Source organism: Orbicella franksi, unplaced genomic scaffold (genome assembly GCF_964199315.1).
Source record: "Orbicella franksi unplaced genomic scaffold, jaOrbFran1.1 SCAFFOLD_244, whole genome shotgun sequence".
NCBI classification, from domain to species: Eukaryota; Metazoa; Cnidaria; class Anthozoa; order Scleractinia; family Merulinidae; genus Orbicella; species Orbicella franksi.
Genome location: NW_027670627.1, coordinates 18886 through 34712, shown reverse-complemented (window position 1 = coordinate 34712; position 15827 = coordinate 18886). Strand labels below are relative to the sequence as shown.

Genomic DNA, 15827 nt, shown 5'->3' with positions numbered 1-15827 from the left:
GACTTCGGTGATCGGACGAGAACCGGTACGTTCCCTGTGGTGTGGTCGTAGACGAAAGAAACAACTCAAACCTTGCCCAATTGCTTGGACTCTCTTTTAAGTCTCTTAGAAGGAAGGCCTTTAATTGCTGTTGTGATGAATTTCCAATTACGTCTCGGCTACTTAACCCAGAGATTCCAAAGCCAGCTAAGACTTCAAATCACAAAAGGGCGATTCTCCAATGGTCAGTCATCAAAGCCACATTCAAGAGATTGCCTCCAGTGTGCTGCTCAGTGTTGCAGTGCTGTAATCAAACAAGAAAATCTTCTAATATGCTGTCAACTTGCTGGAAAAATAATTCCAAAAAAAAAAAGACAACATTTTGAAAACAGAGGGATCAATGATGTGGAGGCGTATGGAAATCTTCTCTGAAGAGTCCAGTCCCAAAATGGGTCCAAAAGTCTACAACACGGCGTATTCCCAGGTGGTCACCCAGCCAGGTACTGACGCCGCCCAACAGGACTTGACTTCGGTGATCGGACGAGAACCGGTACGTTCCCTGTGGTGTGGTCGTAGACGAAAGAAACAACTCAAACCTTGCCCAATTGCTTGGACTCTCTTTTAAGTCTCTTAGAAGGAAGGCCTTTAATTGCTGTTGTGATGAATTTCCAATTACGTCTCGGCTACTTAACCCAGAGATTCCAAAGCAGCTAAGACTTCAAATCACAAAAGGGCGATTCTCCAATGGTCAGTCATCAAAGCCACATTCAAGAGATTGCCTCCAGTGTGCTGCTCAGTGTTGCAGTGCTGTAATCAAACAAGAAAATCTTCTAATATGCTGTCAACTTGCTGGAAAAATAATTCCAAAAAAAAAAAGACAACATTTTGAAACAGAGGGATCAATGATGTGGAGGCGTATGGAAATCTTCTCTGAAGAGTCCAGTCCCAAAATGGGTCCAAAAGTCTACAACACGGCGTATTCCCAGGTGGTCACCCAGCCAGGTACTGACGCCGCCCAACAGGACTTGACTTCGGTGATCGGACGAGAACCGGTACGTTCCCTGTGTGTGGTCGTAGACGAAAGAAACAACTCAAACCTTGCCCAATTGCTTGGACTCTCTTTTAAGTCTCTTAGAAGGAAGGCCTTTAATTGCTGTTGTGATGAATTTCCAATTACGTCTCGGCTACTTAACCCAGAGATTCCAAAGCCAGCTAAGACTTCAAATCACAAAAGGGCGATTCTCCAATGGTCAGTCATCAAAGCCACATTCAAGAGATTGCCTCCAGTGTGCTGCTCAGTGTTGCAGTGCTGTAATCAAACAAGAAAATCTTCTAATATGCTGTCAACTTGCTGGAAAAATAATTCCAAAAAAAAAAAAGACAACATTTTGAAAACAGAGGGATCAATGATGTGGAGGCGTATGGAAATCTTCTCTGAAGAGTCCAGTCCCAAAATGGGTCCAAAAGTCTACAACACGGCGTATTCCCAGGTGGTCACCCAGCCAGGTACTGACGCCGCCCAACAGGACTTGACTTCGGTGATCGGACGAGAACCGGTACGTTCCCTGTGGTGTGGTCGTAGACGAAAGAAACAACTCAAACCTTGCCCAATTGCTTGGACTCTCTTTTAAGTCTCTTAGAAGGAAGGCCTTTAATTGCTGTTGTGATGAATTTCCAATTACGTCTCGGCTACTTAACCCAGAGATTCCAAAGCCAGCTAAGACTTCAAATCACAAAAGGGCGATTCTCCAATGGTCAGTCATCAAAGCCACATTCAAGAGATTGCCTCCAGTGTGCTGCTCAGTGTTGCAGTGCTGTAATCAAACAAGAAAATCTTCTAATATGCTGTCAACTTGCTGGAAAAATAATTCCAAAAAAAAAAAGACAACATTTTGAAAACAGAGGGATCAATGATGTGGAGGCGTATGGAAATCTTCTCTGAAGAGTCCAGTCCCAAAATGGGTCCAAAAGTCTACAACACGGCGTATTCCCAGGTGGTCACCCAGCCAGGTACTGACGCCGCCCAACAGGGACTTGACTTCGGTGATCGGACGAGAACCGGTACGTTCCCTGTGGTGTGGTCGTAGACGAAAGAAACAACTCAAACCTTGCCCAATTGCTTGGACTCTCTTTTAAGTCTCTTAGAAGGAAGGCCTTTAATTGCTGTTGTGATGAATTTCCAATTACGTCTCGGCTACTTAACCCAGAGATTCCAAAGCCAGCTAAGACTTCAAATCACAAAAGGGCGATTCTCCAATGGTCAGTCATCAAAGCCACATTCAAGAGATTGCCTCCAGTGTGCTGCTCAGTGTTGCAGTGCTGTAATCAAACAAGAAAATCTTCTAATATGCTGTCAACTTGCTGGAAAAATAATTCCAAAAAAAAAAAAGACAACATTTTGAAAACAGAGGGATCAATGATGTGGAGGCGTATGGAAATCTTCTCTGAAGAGTCCAGTCCCAAAATGGGTCCAAAAGTCTACAACACGGCGTATTCCCAGGTGGTCACCCAGCCAGGTACTGACGCCGCCCAACAGGACTTGACTTCGGTGATCGGACGAGAACCGGTACGTTCCCTGTGGTGTGGTCGTAGACGAAAGAAACACTCAAACCTTGCCCAATTGCTTGGACTCTCTTTTAAGTCTCTTAGAAGGAAGGCCTTTAATTGCTGTTGTGATGAATTTCCAATTACGTCTCGGCTACTTAACCCAGAGATTCCAAAGCCAGCTAAGACTTCAAATCACAAAAGGGCGATTCTCCAATGGTCAGTCATCAAAGCCACATTCAAGAGATTGCCTCCAGTGTGCTGCTCAGTGTTGCAGTGCTGTAATCAAACAAGAAAATCTTCTAATATGCTGTCAACTTGCTGGAAAAATAATTCCAAAAAAAAAAGACAACATTTTGAAAACAGAGGGATCAATGATGTGGAGGCGTATGGAAATCTTCTCTGAAGAGTCCAGTCCCAAAATGGGTCCAAAAGTCTACAACACGGCGTATTCCCAGGTGGTCACCCAGCCAGGTACTGACGCCGCCCAACAGGACTTGACTTCGGTGATCGGACGAGAACCGGTACGTTCCCTGTGGTGTGGTCGTAGACGAAAGAAACAACTCAAACCTTGCCCAATTGCTTGGACTCTCTTTTAAGTCTCTTAGAAGGAAGGCCTTTAATTGCTGTTGTGATGAATTTCCAATTACGTCTCGGCTACTTAACCCAGAGATTCCAAAGCCAGCTAAGACTTCAAATCACAAAAGGGCGATTCTCCAATGGTCAGTCATCAAAGCCACATTCAAGAGATTGCCTCCAGTGTGCTGCTCAGTGTTGCAGTGCTGTAATCAAACAAGAAAATCTTCTAATATGCTGTCAACTTGCTGGAAAAATAATTCCAAAAAAAAAAAGACAACATTTTGAAAACAGAGGGATCAATGATGTGGAGGCGTATGGAAATCTTCTCTGAAGAGTCCAGTCCCAAAATGGGTCCAAAAGTCTACAACACGGCGTATTCCCAGGTGGTCACCCAGCCAGGTACTGACGCCGCCCAACAGGACTTGACTTCGGTGATCGGACGAGAACCGGTACGTTCCCTGTGGTGTGGTCGTAGACGAAAGAAACAACTCAAACCTTGCCCAATTGCTTGGACTCTCTTTTAAGTCTCTTAGAAGGAAGGCCTTTAATTGCTGTTGTGATGAATTTCCAATTACGTCTCGGCTACTTAACCCAGAGATTCCAAAGCCAGCTAAGACTTCAAATCACAAAAGGGCGATTCTCCAATGGTCAGTCATCAAAGCCACATTCAAGAGATTGCCTCCAGTGTGCTGCTCAGTGTTGCAGTGCTGTAATCAAACAAGAAAATCTTCTAATATGCTGTCAACTTGCTGGAAAAATAATTCCAAAAAAAAAAAGACAACATTTTGAAAACAGAGGGATCAATGATGTGGAGGCGTATGGAAATCTTCTCTGAAGAGTCCAGTCCCAAAATGGGTCCAAAAGTCTACAACACGGCGTATTCCCAGGTGGTCACCCAGCCAGGTACTGACGCCGCCCAACAGGACTTGACTTCGGTGATCGGACGAGAACCGGTACGTTCCCTGTGGTGTGGTCGTAGACGAAAGAAACAACTCAAACCTTGCCCAATTGCTTGGACTCTCTTTTAAGTCTCTTAGAAGGAAGGCCTTTAATTGCTGTTGTGATGAATTTCCAATTACGTCTCGGCTACTTAACCCAGAGATTCCAAAGCCAGCTAAGACTTCAAATCACAAAAGGGCGATTCTCCAATGGTCAGTCATCAAAGCCACATTCAAGAGATTGCCTCCAGTGTGCTGCTCAGTGTTGCAGTGCTGTAATCAAACAAGAAAATCTTCTAATATGCTGTCAACTTGCTGGAAAAATAATTCCAAAAAAAAAAAGACAACATTTTGAAAACAGAGGGATCAATGATGTGGAGGCGTATGGAAATCTTCTCTGAAGAGTCCAGTCCCAAAATGGGTCCAAAAGTCTACAACACGGCGTATTCCCAGGTGGTCACCCAGCCAGGTACTGACGCCGCCCAACAGGACTTGACTTCGGTGATCGGACGAGAACCGGTACGTTCCCTGTGGTGTGGTCGTAGACGAAAGAAACAACTCAAACCTTGCCCAATTGCTTGGACTCTCTTTTAAGTCTCTTAGAAGGAAGGCCTTTAATTGCTGTTGTGATGAATTTCCAATTACGTCTCGGCTACTTAACCCAGAGATTCCAAAGCCAGCTAAGACTTCAAATCACAAAAGGGCGATTCTCCAATGGTCAGTCATCAAAGCCACATTCAAGAGATTGCCTCCAGTGTGCTGCTCAGTGTTGCAGTGCTGTAATCAAACAAGAAAATCTTCTAATATGCTGTCAACTTGCTGGAAAAATAATTCCAAAAAAAAAAGACAACATTTTGAAAACAGAGGGATCAATGATGTGGAGGCGTATGGAAATCTTCTCTGAAGAGTCCAGTCCCAAAATGGGTCCAAAAGTCTACAACACGGCGTATTCCCAGGTGGTCACCCAGCCAGGTACTGACGCCGCCCAACAGGACTTGACTTCGGTGATCGGACGAGAACCGGTACGTTCCCTGTGGTGTGGTCGTAGACGAAAGAAACAACTCAAACCTTGCCCAATTGCTTGGACTCTCTTTTAAGTCTCTTAGAAGGAAGGCCTTTAATTGCTGTTGTGATGAATTTCCAATTACGTCTCGGCTACTTAACCCAGAGATTCCAAAGCCAGCTAAGACTTCAAATCACAAAAGGGCGATTCTCCAATGGTCAGTCATCAAAGCCACATTCAAGAGATTGCCTCCAGTGTGCTGCTCAGTGTTGCAGTGCTGTAATCAAACAAGAAAATCTTCTAATATGCTGTCAACTTGCTGGAAAAATAATTCCAAAAAAAAAAAGACAACATTTTGAAAACAGAGGGATCAATGATGTGGAGGCGTATGGAAATCTTCTCTGAAGAGTCCAGTCCCAAAATGGGTCCAAAAGTCTACAACACGGCGTATTCCCAGGTGGTCACCCAGCCAGGTACTGACGCCGCCCAACAGGACTTGACTTCGGTGATCGGACGAGAACCGGTACGTTCCCTGTGGTGTGGTCGTAGACGAAAGAAACAACTCAAACCTTGCCCAATTGCTTGGACTCTCTTTTAAGTCTCTTAGAAGGAAGGCCTTTAATTGCTGTTGTGATGAATTTCCAATTACGTCTCGGCTACTTAACCCAGAGATTCCAAAGCCAGCTAAGACTTCAAATCACAAAAGGGCGATTCTCCAATGGTCAGTCATCAAAGCCACATTCAAGAGATTGCCTCCAGTGTGCTGCTCAGTGTTGCAGTGCTGTAATCAAACAAGAAAATCTTCTAATATGCTGTCAACTTGCTGGAAAAATAATTCCAAAAAAAAAAAGACAACATTTTGAAAACAGAGGGATCAATGATGTGGAGGCGTATGGAAATCTTCTCTGAAGAGTCCAGTCCCAAAATGGGTCCAAAAGTCTACAACACGGCGTATTCCCAGGTGGTCACCCAGCCAGGTACTGACGCCGCCCAACAGGACTTGACTTCGGTGATCGGACGAGAACCGGTACGTTCCCTGTGGTGTGGTCGTAGACGAAAGAAACAACTCAAACCTTGCCCAATTGCTTGGACTCTCTTTTAAGTCTCTTAGAAGGAAGGCCTTTAATTGCTGTTGTGATGAATTTCCAATTACGTCTCGGCTACTTAACCCAGAGATTCCAAAGCCAGCTAAGACTTCAAATCACAAAAGGGCGATTCTCCAATGGTCAGTCATCAAAGCCACATTCAAGAGATTGCCTCCAGTGTGCTGCTCAGTGTTGCAGTGCTGTAATCAAACAAGAAAATCTTCTAATATGCTGTCAACTTGCTGGAAAAATAATTCCAAAAAAAAAAAGACAACATTTTGAAAACAGAGGGATCAATGATGTGGAGGCGTATGGAAATCTTCTCTGAAGAGTCCAGTCCCAAAATGGGTCCAAAAGTCTACAACACGGCGTATTCCCAGGTGGTCACCCAGCCAGGTACTGACGCCGCCCAACAGGACTTGACTTCGGTGATCGGACGAGAACCGGTACGTTCCCTGTGGTGTGGTCGTAGACGAAAGAAACAACTCAAACCTTGCCCAATTGCTTGGACTCTCTTTTAAGTCTCTTAGAAGGAAGGCCTTTAATTGCTGTTGTGATGAATTTCCAATTACGTCTCGGCTACTTAACCCAGAGATTCCAAAGCCAGCTAAGACTTCAAATCACAAAAGGGCGATTCTCCAATGGTCAGTCATCAAAGCCACATTCAAGAGATTGCCTCCAGTGTGCTGCTCAGTGTTGCAGTGCTGTAATCAAACAAGAAAATCTTCTAATATGCTGTCAACTTGCTGGAAAAATAATTCCAAAAAAAAAAAGACAACATTTTGAAAACAGAGGGATCAATGATGTGGAGGCGTATGGAAATCTTCTCTGAAGAGTCCAGTCCCAAAATGGGTCCAAAAGTCTACAACACGGCGTATTCCCAGGTGGTCACCCAGCCAGGTACTGACGCCGCCCAACAGGACTTGACTTCGGTGATCGGACGAGAACCGGTACGTTCCCTGTGGTGTGGTCGTAGACGAAAGAAACAACTCAAACCTTGCCCAATTGCTTGGACTCTCTTTTAAGTCTCTTAGAAGGAAGGCCTTTAATTGCTGTTGTGATGAATTTCCAATTACGTCTCGGCTACTTAACCCAGAGATTCCAAAGCCAGCTAAGACTTCAAATCACAAAAGGGCGATTCTCCAATGGTCAGTCATCAAAGCCACATTCAAGAGATTGCCTCCAGTGTGCTGCTCAGTGTTGCAGTGCTGTAATCAAACAAGAAAATCTTCTAATATGCTGTCAACTTGCTGGAAAAATAATTCCAAAAAAAAAAAGACAACATTTTGAAAACAGAGGGATCAATGATGTGGAGGCGTATGGAAATCTTCTCTGAAGAGTCCAGTCCCAAAATGGGTCCAAAAGTCTACAACACGGCGTATTCCCAGGTGGTCACCCAGCCAGGTACTGACGCCGCCCAACAGGACTTGACTTCGGTGATCGGACGAGAACCGGTACGTTCCCTGTGGTGTGGTCGTAGACGAAAGAAACAACTCAAACCTTGCCCAATTGCTTGGACTCTCTTTTAAGTCTCTTAGAAGGAAGGCCTTTAATTGCTGTTGTGATGAATTTCCAATTACGTCTCGGCTACTTAACCCAGAGATTCCAAAGCCAGCTAAGACTTCAAATCACAAAAGGGCGATTCTCCAATGGTCAGTCATCAAAGCCACATTCAAGAGATTGCCTCCAGTGTGCTGCTCAGTGTTGCAGTGCTGTAATCAAACAAGAAAATCTTCTAATATGCTGTCAACTTGCTGGAAAAATAATTCCAAAAAAAAAAAGACAACATTTTGAAAACAGAGGGATCAATGATGTGGAGGCGTATGGAAATCTTCTCTGAAGAGTCCAGTCCCAAAATGGGTCCAAAAGTCTACAACACGGCGTATTCCCAGGTGGTCACCCAGCCAGGTACTGACGCCGCCCAACAGGACTTGACTTCGGTGATCGGACGAGAACCGGTACGTTCCCTGTGGTGTGGTCGTAGACGAAAGAAACAACTCAAACCTTGCCCAATTGCTTGGACTCTCTTTTAAGTCTCTTAGAAGGAAGGCCTTTAATTGCTGTTGTGATGAATTTCCAATTACGTCTCGGCTACTTAACCCAGAGATTCCAAAGCCAGCTAAGACTTCAAATCACAAAAGGGCGATTCTCCAATGGTCAGTCATCAAAGCCACATTCAAGAGATTGCCTCCAGTGTGCTGCTCAGTGTTGCAGTGCTGTAATCAAACAAGAAAATCTTCTAATATGCTGTCAACTTGCTGGAAAAATAATTCCAAAAAAAAAAAGACAACATTTTGAAAACAGAGGGATCAATGATGTGGAGGCGTATGGAAATCTTCTCTGAAGAGTCCAGTCCCAAAATGGGTCCAAAAGTCTACAACACGGCGTATTCCCAGGTGGTCACCCAGCCAGGTACTGACGCCGCCCAACAGGACTTGACTTCGGTGATCGGACGAGAACCGGTACGTTCCCTGTGGTGTGGTCGTAGACGAAAGAAACAACTCAAACCTTGCCCAATTGCTTGGACTCTCTTTTAAGTCTCTTAGAAGGAAGGCCTTTAATTGCTGTTGTGATGAATTTCCAATTACGTCTCGGCTACTTAACCCAGAGATTCCAAAGCCAGCTAAGACTTCAAATCACAAAAGGGCGATTCTCCAATGGTCAGTCATCAAAGCCACATTCAAGAGATTGCCTCCAGTGTGCTGCTCAGTGTTGCAGTGCTGTAATCAAACAAGAAAATCTTCTAATATGCTGTCAACTTGCTGGAAAAATAATTCCAAAAAAAAAAAGACAACATTTTGAAAACAGAGGGATCAATGATGTGGAGGCGTATGGAAATCTTCTCTGAAGAGTCCAGTCCCAAAATGGGTCCAAAAGTCTACAACACGGCGTATTCCCAGGTGGTCACCCAGCCAGGTACTGACGCCGCCCAACAGGACTTGACTTCGGTGATCGGACGAGAACCGGTACGTTCCCTGTGGTGTGGTCGTAGACGAAAGAAACAACTCAAACCTTGCCCAATTGCTTGGACTCTCTTTTAAGTCTCTTAGAAGGAAGGCCTTTAATTGCTGTTGTGATGAATTTCCAATTACGTCTCGGCTACTTAACCCAGAGATTCCAAAGCCAGCTAAGACTTCAAATCACAAAAGGGCGATTCTCCAATGGTCAGTCATCAAAGCCACATTCAAGAGATTGCCTCCAGTGTGCTGCTCAGTGTTGCAGTGCTGTAATCAAACAAGAAAATCTTCTAATATGCTGTCAACTTGCTGGAAAAATAATTCCAAAAAAAAAAAGACAACATTTTGAAAACAGAGGGATCAATGATGTGGAGGCGTATGGAAATCTTCTCTGAAGAGTCCAGTCCCAAAATGGGTCCAAAAGTCTACAACACGGCGTATTCCCAGGTGGTCACCCAGCCAGGTACTGACGCCGCCCAACAGGACTTGACTTCGGTGATCGGACGAGAACCGGTACGTTCCCTGTGGTGTGGTCGTAGACGAAAGAAACAACTCAAACCTTGCCCAATTGCTTGGACTCTCTTTTAAGTCTCTTAGAAGGAAGGCCTTTAATTGCTGTTGTGATGAATTTCCAATTACGTCTCGGCTACTTAACCCAGAGATTCCAAAGCCAGCTAAGACTTCAAATCACAAAAGGGCGATTCTCCAATGGTCAGTCATCAAAGCCACATTCAAGAGATTGCCTCCAGTGTGCTGCTCAGTGTTGCAGTGCTGTAATCAAACAAGAAAATCTTCTAATATGCTGTCAACTTGCTGGAAAAATAATTCCAAAAAAAAAAAGACAACATTTTGAAAACAGAGGGATCAATGATGTGGAGGCGTATGGAAATCTTCTCTGAAGAGTCCAGTCCCAAAATGGGTCCAAAAGTCTACAACACGGCGTATTCCCAGGTGGTCACACCCAGCCAGGTACTGACGCCGCCCAACAGGACTTGACTTCGGTGATCGGACGAGAACCGGTACGTTCCCTGTGGTGTGGTCGTAGACGAAAGAAACAACTCAAACCTTGCCCAATTGCTTGGACTCTCTTTTAAGTCTCTTAGAAGGAAGGCCTTTAATTGCTGTTGTCATGAATTTCCAATTACGTCTCGGCTACTTAACCCAGAGATTCCAAAGCCAGCTAAGACTTCAAATCACAAAAGGGCGATTCTCCAATGGTCAGTCATCAAAGCCACATTCAAGAGATTGCCTCCAGTGTGCTGCTCAGTGTTGCAGTGCTGTAATCAAACAAGAAAATCTTCTAATATGCTGTCAACTTGCTGGAAAAATAATTCCAAAAAAAAAAAAGACAACATTTTGAAAACAGAGGGATCAATGATGTGGAGGCGTATGGAAATCTTCTCTGAAGAGTCCAGTCCCAAAATGGCTCCAAAAGTCTACAACACGGGGCGTATTCCCAGGTGGTCACCCAGCCAGGTACTGACGCCGCCCAACAGGACTTGACTTCGGTGATCGGACGAGAACCGGTACGTTCCCTGTGGTGTGGTCGTAGACGAAAGAAACAACTCAACCTTGCCCAATTGCTTGGACTCTCTTTTAAGTCTCTTAGAAGGAAGGCCTTTAATTGCTGTTGTGATGAATTTCCAATTACGTCTCGGCTACTTAACCCAGAGATTCCAAAGCCAGCTAAGACTTCAAATCACAAAAGGGCGATTCTCCAATGGTCAGTCATCAAAGCCACATTCAAGAGATTGCCTCCAGTGTGCTGCTCAGTGTTGCAGTGCTGTAATCAAACAAGAAAATCTTCTAATATGCTGTCAACTTGCTGGAAAAATAATTCCAAAAAAAAAAAGACAACATTTTGAAAACAGAGGGATCAATGATGTGGAGGCGTATGGAAATCTTCTCTGAAGAGTCCAGTCCCAAAATGGGCTCCAAAAGTCTACAACACGGCGTATTCCCAGGTGGTCACCCAGCCAGGTACTGACGCCGCCCAACAGGACTTGACTTCGGTGATCGGACGAGAACCGGTACGTTCCCTGTGGTGTGGTCGTAGACGAAAGAAACAACTCAAACCTTGCCCAATTGCTTGGACTCTCTTTTAAGTCTCTTAGAAGGAAGGCCTTTAATTGCTGTTGTGATGAATTTCCAATTACGTCTCGGCTACTTAACCCAGAGATTCCAAAGCCAGCTAAGACTTCAAATCACAAAAGGGCGATTCTCCAATGGTCAGTCATCAAAGCCACATTCAAGAGATTGCCTCCAGTGTGCTGCTCAGTGTTGCAGTGCTGTAATCAAACAAGAAAATCTTCTAATATGCTGTCAACTTGCTGGAAAAATAATTCCAAAAAAAAAAAGACAACATTTGAAAACAGAGGGATCAATGATGTGGAGGCGTATGGAAATCTTCTCTGAAGAGTCCAGTCCCAAAATGGCTCCAAAAGTCTACAACACGGCGTATTCCCAGGTGGTCACCCAGCCAGGTACTGACGCCGCCCAACAGGACTTGACTTCGGTGATCGGACGAGAACCGGTACGTTCCCTGTGGTGTGGTCGTAGACGAAAGAAACAACTCAAACCTTGCCCAATTGCTTGGACTCTCTTTTAAGTCTCTTAGAAGGAAGGCCTTTAATTGCTGTTGTGATGAATTTCCAATTACGTCTCGGCTACTTAACCCAGAGATTCCAAAGCCAGCTAAGACTTCAAATCACAAAAGGGCGATTCTCCAATGGTCAGTCATCAAGCCACATTCAAGAGATTGCCTCCAGTGTGCTGCTCAGTGTTGCAGTGCTGTAATCAAACAAGAAAATCTTCTAATATGCTGTCAACTTGCTGGAAAAATAATTCCAAAAAAAAAAAGACAACATTTTGAAAACAGAGGGATCAATGATGTGGAGGCGTATGGAAATCTTCTCTGAAGAGTCCAGTCCCAAAATGGCTCCAAAAGTCTACAACACGGCGTATTCCCAGGTGGTCACCCAGCCAGGTACTGACGCCGCCCAACAGGACTTGACTTCGGTGATCGGACGAGAACCGGTACGTTCCCTGTGGTGTGGTCGTAGACGAAAGAAACAACTCAAACCTTGCCCAATTGCTTGGACTCTCTTTTAAGTCTCTTAGAAGGAAGGCCTTTAATTGCTGTTGTGATGAATTTCCAATTACGTCTCGGCTACTTAACCCAGAGATTCCAAAGCCAGCTAAGACTTCAAATCACAAAAGGGCGATTCTCCAATGGTCAGTCATCAAAGCCACATTCAAGAGATTGCCTCCAGTGTGCTGCTCAGTGTTGCAGTGCTGTAATCAAACAAGAAAATCTTCTAATATGCTGTCAACTTGCTGGAAAAATAATTCCAAAAAAAAAAAGACAACATTTTGAAAACAGAGGGATCAATGATGTGGAGGCGTATGGAAATCTTCTCTGAAGAGTCCAGTCCCAAAATGGCTCCAAAAGTCTACAACACGGCGTATTCCCAGGTGGTCACCCAGCCAGGTACTGACGCCGCCCAACAGGACTTGACTTCGGTGATCGGACGAGAACCGGTACGTTCCCTGTGGTGTGGTCGTAGACGAAAGAAACAACTCAAACCTTGCCCAATTGCTTGGACTCTCTTTTAAGTCTCTTAGAAGGAAGGCCTTTAATTGCTGTTGTCATGAATTTCCAATTACGTCTCGGCTACTTAACCCAGAGATTCCAAAGCCAGCTAAGACTTCAAATCACAAAAGGGCGATTCTCCAATGGTCAGTCATCAAAGCCACATTCAAGAGATTGCTCCAGTGTGCTGCTCAGTGTTGCAGTGCTGTAATCAAACAAGAAAATCTTCTAATATGCTGTCAACTTGCTGGAAAAATAATTCCAAAAAAAAAAAGACAACATTTTGAAAACAGAGGGATCAATGATGTGGAGGCGTATGGAAATCTTCTCTGAAGAGTCCAGTCCCAAAATGGCTCCAAAAGTCTACAACACGGCGTATTCCCAGGTGGTCACCCAGCCAGGTACTGACGCCGCCCAACAGGACTTGACTTCGGTGATCGGACGAGAACCGGTACGTTCCCTGTGGTGTGGTCGTAGACGAAAGAAACAACTCAAACCTTGCCCAATTGCTTGGACTCTCTTTTAAGTCTCTTAGAAGGAAGGCCTTTAATTGCTGTTGTGATGAATTTCCAATTACGTCTCGGCTACTTAACCCAGAGATTCCAAAGCCAGCTAAGACTTCAAATCACAAAAGGGCGATTCTCCAATGGTCAGTCATCAAAGACATTCAAGAGATTGCCTCCAGTGTGCTGCTCAGTGTTGCAGTGCTGTAATCAAACAAGAAAATCTTCTAATATGCTGTCAACTTGCTGGAAAAATAATTCCAAAAAAAAAAAGACAACATTTTGAAAACAGAGGGATCAATGATGTGGAGGCGTATGGAAATCTTCTCTGAAGAGTCCAGTCCCAAAATGGCTCCAAAAGTCTACAACACGGCGTATTCCCAGGTGGTCACCCAGCCAGGTACTGACGCCGCCCAACAGGACTTGACTTCGGTGATCGGACGAGAACCGGTACGTTCCCTGTGGTGTGGTCGTAGACGAAAGAAACAACTCAAACCTTGCCCAATTGCTTGGACTCTCTTTTAAGTCTCTTAGAAGGAAGGCCTTTAATTGCTGTTGTGATGAATTTCCAATTACGTCTCGGCTACTTAACCCAGAGATTCCAAAGCCAGCTAAGACTTCAAATCACAAAAGGGCGATTCTCCAATGGTCAGTCATCAAAGCCACATATTCAAGAGATTGCCTCCAGTGTGCTGCTCAGTGTTGCAGTGCTGTAATCAAACAAGAAAATCTTCTAATATGCTGTCAACTTGCTGGAAAAATAATTCCAAAAAAAAAAAGACAACATTTTGAAAACAGAGGGATCAATGATGTGGAGGCGTATGGAAATCTTCTCTGAAGAGTCCAGTCCCAAAATGGCTCCAAAAGTCTACAACACGGCGTATTCCCAGGTGGTCACCCAGCCAGGTACTGACGCCGCCCAACAGGACTTGACTTCGGTGATCGGACGAGAACCGGTACGTTCCCTGTGGTGTGGTCGTAGACGAAAGAAACAACTCAAACCTTGCCCAATTGCTTGGACTCTCTTTTAAGTCTCTTAGAAGGAAGGCCTTTAATTGCTGTTGTGATGAATTTCCAATTACGTCTCGGCTACTTAACCCAGAGATTCCAAAGCCAGCTAAGACTTCAAATCACAAAAGGGCGATTCTCCAATGGTCAGTCATCAAAGCCACATTCAAGAGATTGCCTCCAGTGTGCTGCTCAGTGTTGCAGTGCTGTAATCAAACAAGAAAATCTTCTAATATGCTGTCAACTTGCTGGAAAAATAATTCCAAAAAAAAAAAGACAACATTTTGAAAACAGAGGGATCAATGATGTGGAGGCGTATGGAAATCTTCTCTGAAGAGTCCAGTCCCAAAATGGCTCCAAAAGTCTACAACACGGCGTATTCCCAGGTGGTCACCCAGCCAGGTACTGACGCCGCCCAACAGGACTTGACTTCGGTGATCGGACGAGAACCGGTACGTTCCCTGTGGTGTGGTCGTAGACGAAAGAAACAACTCAAACCTTGCCCAATTGCTTGGACTCTCTTTTAAGTCTCTTAGAAGGAAGGCCTTTAATTGCTGTTGTGATGAATTTCCAATTACGTCTCGGCTACTTAACCCAGAGATTCCAAAGCCAGCTAAGACTTCAAATCACAAAAGGGCGATTCTCCAATGGTCAGTCATCAAAGCCACATTCAAGAGATTGCCTCCAGTGTGCTGCTCAGTGTTGCAGTGCTGTAATCAAACAAGAAAATCTTCTAATATGCTGTCAACTTGCTGGAAAAATAATTCCAAAAAAAAAAAGACAACATTTTGAAAACAGAGGGATCAATGATGTGGAGGCGTATGGAAATCTTCTCTGAAGAGTCCAGTCCCAAAATGGCTCCAAAAGTCTACAACACGGCGTATTCCCAGGTGGTCACCCAGCCAGGTACTGACGCCGCCCAACAGGACTTGACTTCGGTGATCGGACGAGAACCGGTACGTTCCCTGTGGTGTGGTCGTAGACGAAAGAAACAACTCAAACCTTGCCCAATTGCTTGGACTCTCTTTTAAGTCTCTTAGAAGGAAGGCCTTTAATTGCTGTTGTGATGAATTTCCAATTACGTCTCGGCTACTTAACCCAGAGATTCCAAAGCCAGCTAAGACTTCAAATCACAAAAGGGCGATTCTCCAATGGTCAGTCATCAAAGCCACATTCAAGAGATTGCCTCCAGTGTGCTGCTCAGTGTTGCAGTGCTGTAATCAAACAAGAAAATCTTCTAATATGCTGTCAACTTGCTGGAAAAATAATTCCAAAAAAAAAAAGACAACATTTTGAAAACAGAGGGATCAATGATGTGGAGGCGTATGGAAATCTTCTCTGAAGAGTCCAGTCCCAAAATGGCTCCAAAAGTCTACAACACGGCGTATTCCCAGGTGGTCACCCAGCCAGGTACTGACGCCGCCCAACAGGACTTGACTTCGGTGATCGGACGAGAACCGGTACGTTCCCTGTGGTGTGGTCGTAGACGAAAGAAACAACTCAAACCTTGCCCAATTGCTTGGACTCTCTTTTAAGTCTCTTAGAAGGAAGGCCTTTAATTGCTGTTGTGATGAATTTCCAATTACGTCTCGGCTACTTAACCCAGAGATTCCAAAGCCAGCTAAGACTTCAAATCACA

At 44.7% G+C, this 15827-nt stretch overlaps 28 non-coding genes and 3 pseudogenes across 28 annotated transcripts; all 31 read right to left on the bottom strand.

Moving 5' to 3' along the window:
* Nucleotides 1–438: 438 nt before the first annotated feature.
* Nucleotides 439–557, bottom strand: LOC145473446 (5S ribosomal RNA). The gene has a single exon (XR_014044624.1). It is a non-coding gene; the product is annotated as a 5S ribosomal RNA (ribosomal RNA).
* A 383-nt stretch (nucleotides 558–940) lies between these two features.
* On the bottom strand, nucleotides 941–1058 carry LOC145473455 (5S ribosomal RNA; annotated as a pseudogene).
* Nucleotides 1059–1444: 386 nt separating this feature from the next.
* LOC145473445 (5S ribosomal RNA) lies at nucleotides 1445–1563 on the bottom strand. Its single transcript, XR_014044623.1, has one exon. It is a non-coding gene; the product is annotated as a 5S ribosomal RNA (ribosomal RNA).
* A 385-nt stretch (nucleotides 1564–1948) lies between these two features.
* LOC145473451 (5S ribosomal RNA) lies at nucleotides 1949–2068 on the bottom strand. The gene has a single exon (XR_014044629.1). It is a non-coding gene; the product is annotated as a 5S ribosomal RNA (ribosomal RNA).
* Nucleotides 2069–2454: 386 nt separating this feature from the next.
* On the bottom strand, nucleotides 2455–2573 carry LOC145473444 (5S ribosomal RNA). Its single transcript, XR_014044622.1, has one exon. It is a non-coding gene; the product is annotated as a 5S ribosomal RNA (ribosomal RNA).
* Nucleotides 2574–2956: 383 nt separating this feature from the next.
* Nucleotides 2957–3075, bottom strand: LOC145473443 (5S ribosomal RNA). The gene has a single exon (XR_014044621.1). It is a non-coding gene; the product is annotated as a 5S ribosomal RNA (ribosomal RNA).
* A 385-nt stretch (nucleotides 3076–3460) lies between these two features.
* LOC145473442 (5S ribosomal RNA) lies at nucleotides 3461–3579 on the bottom strand. Its single transcript, XR_014044620.1, has one exon. It is a non-coding gene; the product is annotated as a 5S ribosomal RNA (ribosomal RNA).
* Nucleotides 3580–3964: 385 nt separating this feature from the next.
* On the bottom strand, nucleotides 3965–4083 carry LOC145473440 (5S ribosomal RNA). The gene has a single exon (XR_014044618.1). It is a non-coding gene; the product is annotated as a 5S ribosomal RNA (ribosomal RNA).
* Nucleotides 4084–4468: 385 nt separating this feature from the next.
* Nucleotides 4469–4587, bottom strand: LOC145473439 (5S ribosomal RNA). Its single transcript, XR_014044617.1, has one exon. It is a non-coding gene; the product is annotated as a 5S ribosomal RNA (ribosomal RNA).
* A 384-nt stretch (nucleotides 4588–4971) lies between these two features.
* LOC145473438 (5S ribosomal RNA) lies at nucleotides 4972–5090 on the bottom strand. The gene has a single exon (XR_014044616.1). It is a non-coding gene; the product is annotated as a 5S ribosomal RNA (ribosomal RNA).
* A 385-nt stretch (nucleotides 5091–5475) lies between these two features.
* On the bottom strand, nucleotides 5476–5594 carry LOC145473437 (5S ribosomal RNA). Its single transcript, XR_014044615.1, has one exon. It is a non-coding gene; the product is annotated as a 5S ribosomal RNA (ribosomal RNA).
* A 385-nt stretch (nucleotides 5595–5979) lies between these two features.
* LOC145473436 (5S ribosomal RNA) lies at nucleotides 5980–6098 on the bottom strand. Its single transcript, XR_014044614.1, has one exon. It is a non-coding gene; the product is annotated as a 5S ribosomal RNA (ribosomal RNA).
* Nucleotides 6099–6483: 385 nt separating this feature from the next.
* Nucleotides 6484–6602, bottom strand: LOC145473504 (5S ribosomal RNA). Its single transcript, XR_014044677.1, has one exon. It is a non-coding gene; the product is annotated as a 5S ribosomal RNA (ribosomal RNA).
* A 385-nt stretch (nucleotides 6603–6987) lies between these two features.
* On the bottom strand, nucleotides 6988–7106 carry LOC145473503 (5S ribosomal RNA). The gene has a single exon (XR_014044676.1). It is a non-coding gene; the product is annotated as a 5S ribosomal RNA (ribosomal RNA).
* Nucleotides 7107–7491: 385 nt separating this feature from the next.
* LOC145473502 (5S ribosomal RNA) lies at nucleotides 7492–7610 on the bottom strand. Its single transcript, XR_014044675.1, has one exon. It is a non-coding gene; the product is annotated as a 5S ribosomal RNA (ribosomal RNA).
* A 385-nt stretch (nucleotides 7611–7995) lies between these two features.
* Nucleotides 7996–8114, bottom strand: LOC145473501 (5S ribosomal RNA). Its single transcript, XR_014044674.1, has one exon. It is a non-coding gene; the product is annotated as a 5S ribosomal RNA (ribosomal RNA).
* A 385-nt stretch (nucleotides 8115–8499) lies between these two features.
* LOC145473500 (5S ribosomal RNA) lies at nucleotides 8500–8618 on the bottom strand. The gene has a single exon (XR_014044673.1). It is a non-coding gene; the product is annotated as a 5S ribosomal RNA (ribosomal RNA).
* Nucleotides 8619–9003: 385 nt separating this feature from the next.
* Nucleotides 9004–9122, bottom strand: LOC145473498 (5S ribosomal RNA). The gene has a single exon (XR_014044671.1). It is a non-coding gene; the product is annotated as a 5S ribosomal RNA (ribosomal RNA).
* Nucleotides 9123–9507: 385 nt separating this feature from the next.
* On the bottom strand, nucleotides 9508–9626 carry LOC145473497 (5S ribosomal RNA). The gene has a single exon (XR_014044670.1). It is a non-coding gene; the product is annotated as a 5S ribosomal RNA (ribosomal RNA).
* Nucleotides 9627–10011: 385 nt separating this feature from the next.
* On the bottom strand, nucleotides 10012–10132 carry LOC145473454 (5S ribosomal RNA; annotated as a pseudogene).
* Nucleotides 10133–10518: 386 nt separating this feature from the next.
* LOC145473453 (5S ribosomal RNA) lies at nucleotides 10519–10639 on the bottom strand (annotated as a pseudogene).
* Nucleotides 10640–11024: 385 nt separating this feature from the next.
* LOC145473496 (5S ribosomal RNA) lies at nucleotides 11025–11143 on the bottom strand. The gene has a single exon (XR_014044669.1). It is a non-coding gene; the product is annotated as a 5S ribosomal RNA (ribosomal RNA).
* A 384-nt stretch (nucleotides 11144–11527) lies between these two features.
* On the bottom strand, nucleotides 11528–11646 carry LOC145473495 (5S ribosomal RNA). Its single transcript, XR_014044668.1, has one exon. It is a non-coding gene; the product is annotated as a 5S ribosomal RNA (ribosomal RNA).
* A 384-nt stretch (nucleotides 11647–12030) lies between these two features.
* LOC145473494 (5S ribosomal RNA) lies at nucleotides 12031–12149 on the bottom strand. The gene has a single exon (XR_014044667.1). It is a non-coding gene; the product is annotated as a 5S ribosomal RNA (ribosomal RNA).
* Nucleotides 12150–12534: 385 nt separating this feature from the next.
* Nucleotides 12535–12653, bottom strand: LOC145473493 (5S ribosomal RNA). Its single transcript, XR_014044666.1, has one exon. It is a non-coding gene; the product is annotated as a 5S ribosomal RNA (ribosomal RNA).
* A 384-nt stretch (nucleotides 12654–13037) lies between these two features.
* Nucleotides 13038–13156, bottom strand: LOC145473492 (5S ribosomal RNA). The gene has a single exon (XR_014044665.1). It is a non-coding gene; the product is annotated as a 5S ribosomal RNA (ribosomal RNA).
* Nucleotides 13157–13539: 383 nt separating this feature from the next.
* LOC145473490 (5S ribosomal RNA) lies at nucleotides 13540–13658 on the bottom strand. The gene has a single exon (XR_014044664.1). It is a non-coding gene; the product is annotated as a 5S ribosomal RNA (ribosomal RNA).
* A 387-nt stretch (nucleotides 13659–14045) lies between these two features.
* On the bottom strand, nucleotides 14046–14164 carry LOC145473489 (5S ribosomal RNA). Its single transcript, XR_014044663.1, has one exon. It is a non-coding gene; the product is annotated as a 5S ribosomal RNA (ribosomal RNA).
* A 385-nt stretch (nucleotides 14165–14549) lies between these two features.
* On the bottom strand, nucleotides 14550–14668 carry LOC145473488 (5S ribosomal RNA). The gene has a single exon (XR_014044662.1). It is a non-coding gene; the product is annotated as a 5S ribosomal RNA (ribosomal RNA).
* A 385-nt stretch (nucleotides 14669–15053) lies between these two features.
* LOC145473486 (5S ribosomal RNA) lies at nucleotides 15054–15172 on the bottom strand. The gene has a single exon (XR_014044660.1). It is a non-coding gene; the product is annotated as a 5S ribosomal RNA (ribosomal RNA).
* Nucleotides 15173–15557: 385 nt separating this feature from the next.
* Nucleotides 15558–15676, bottom strand: LOC145473485 (5S ribosomal RNA). Its single transcript, XR_014044659.1, has one exon. It is a non-coding gene; the product is annotated as a 5S ribosomal RNA (ribosomal RNA).
* Nucleotides 15677–15827: the final 151 nt, after the last annotated feature.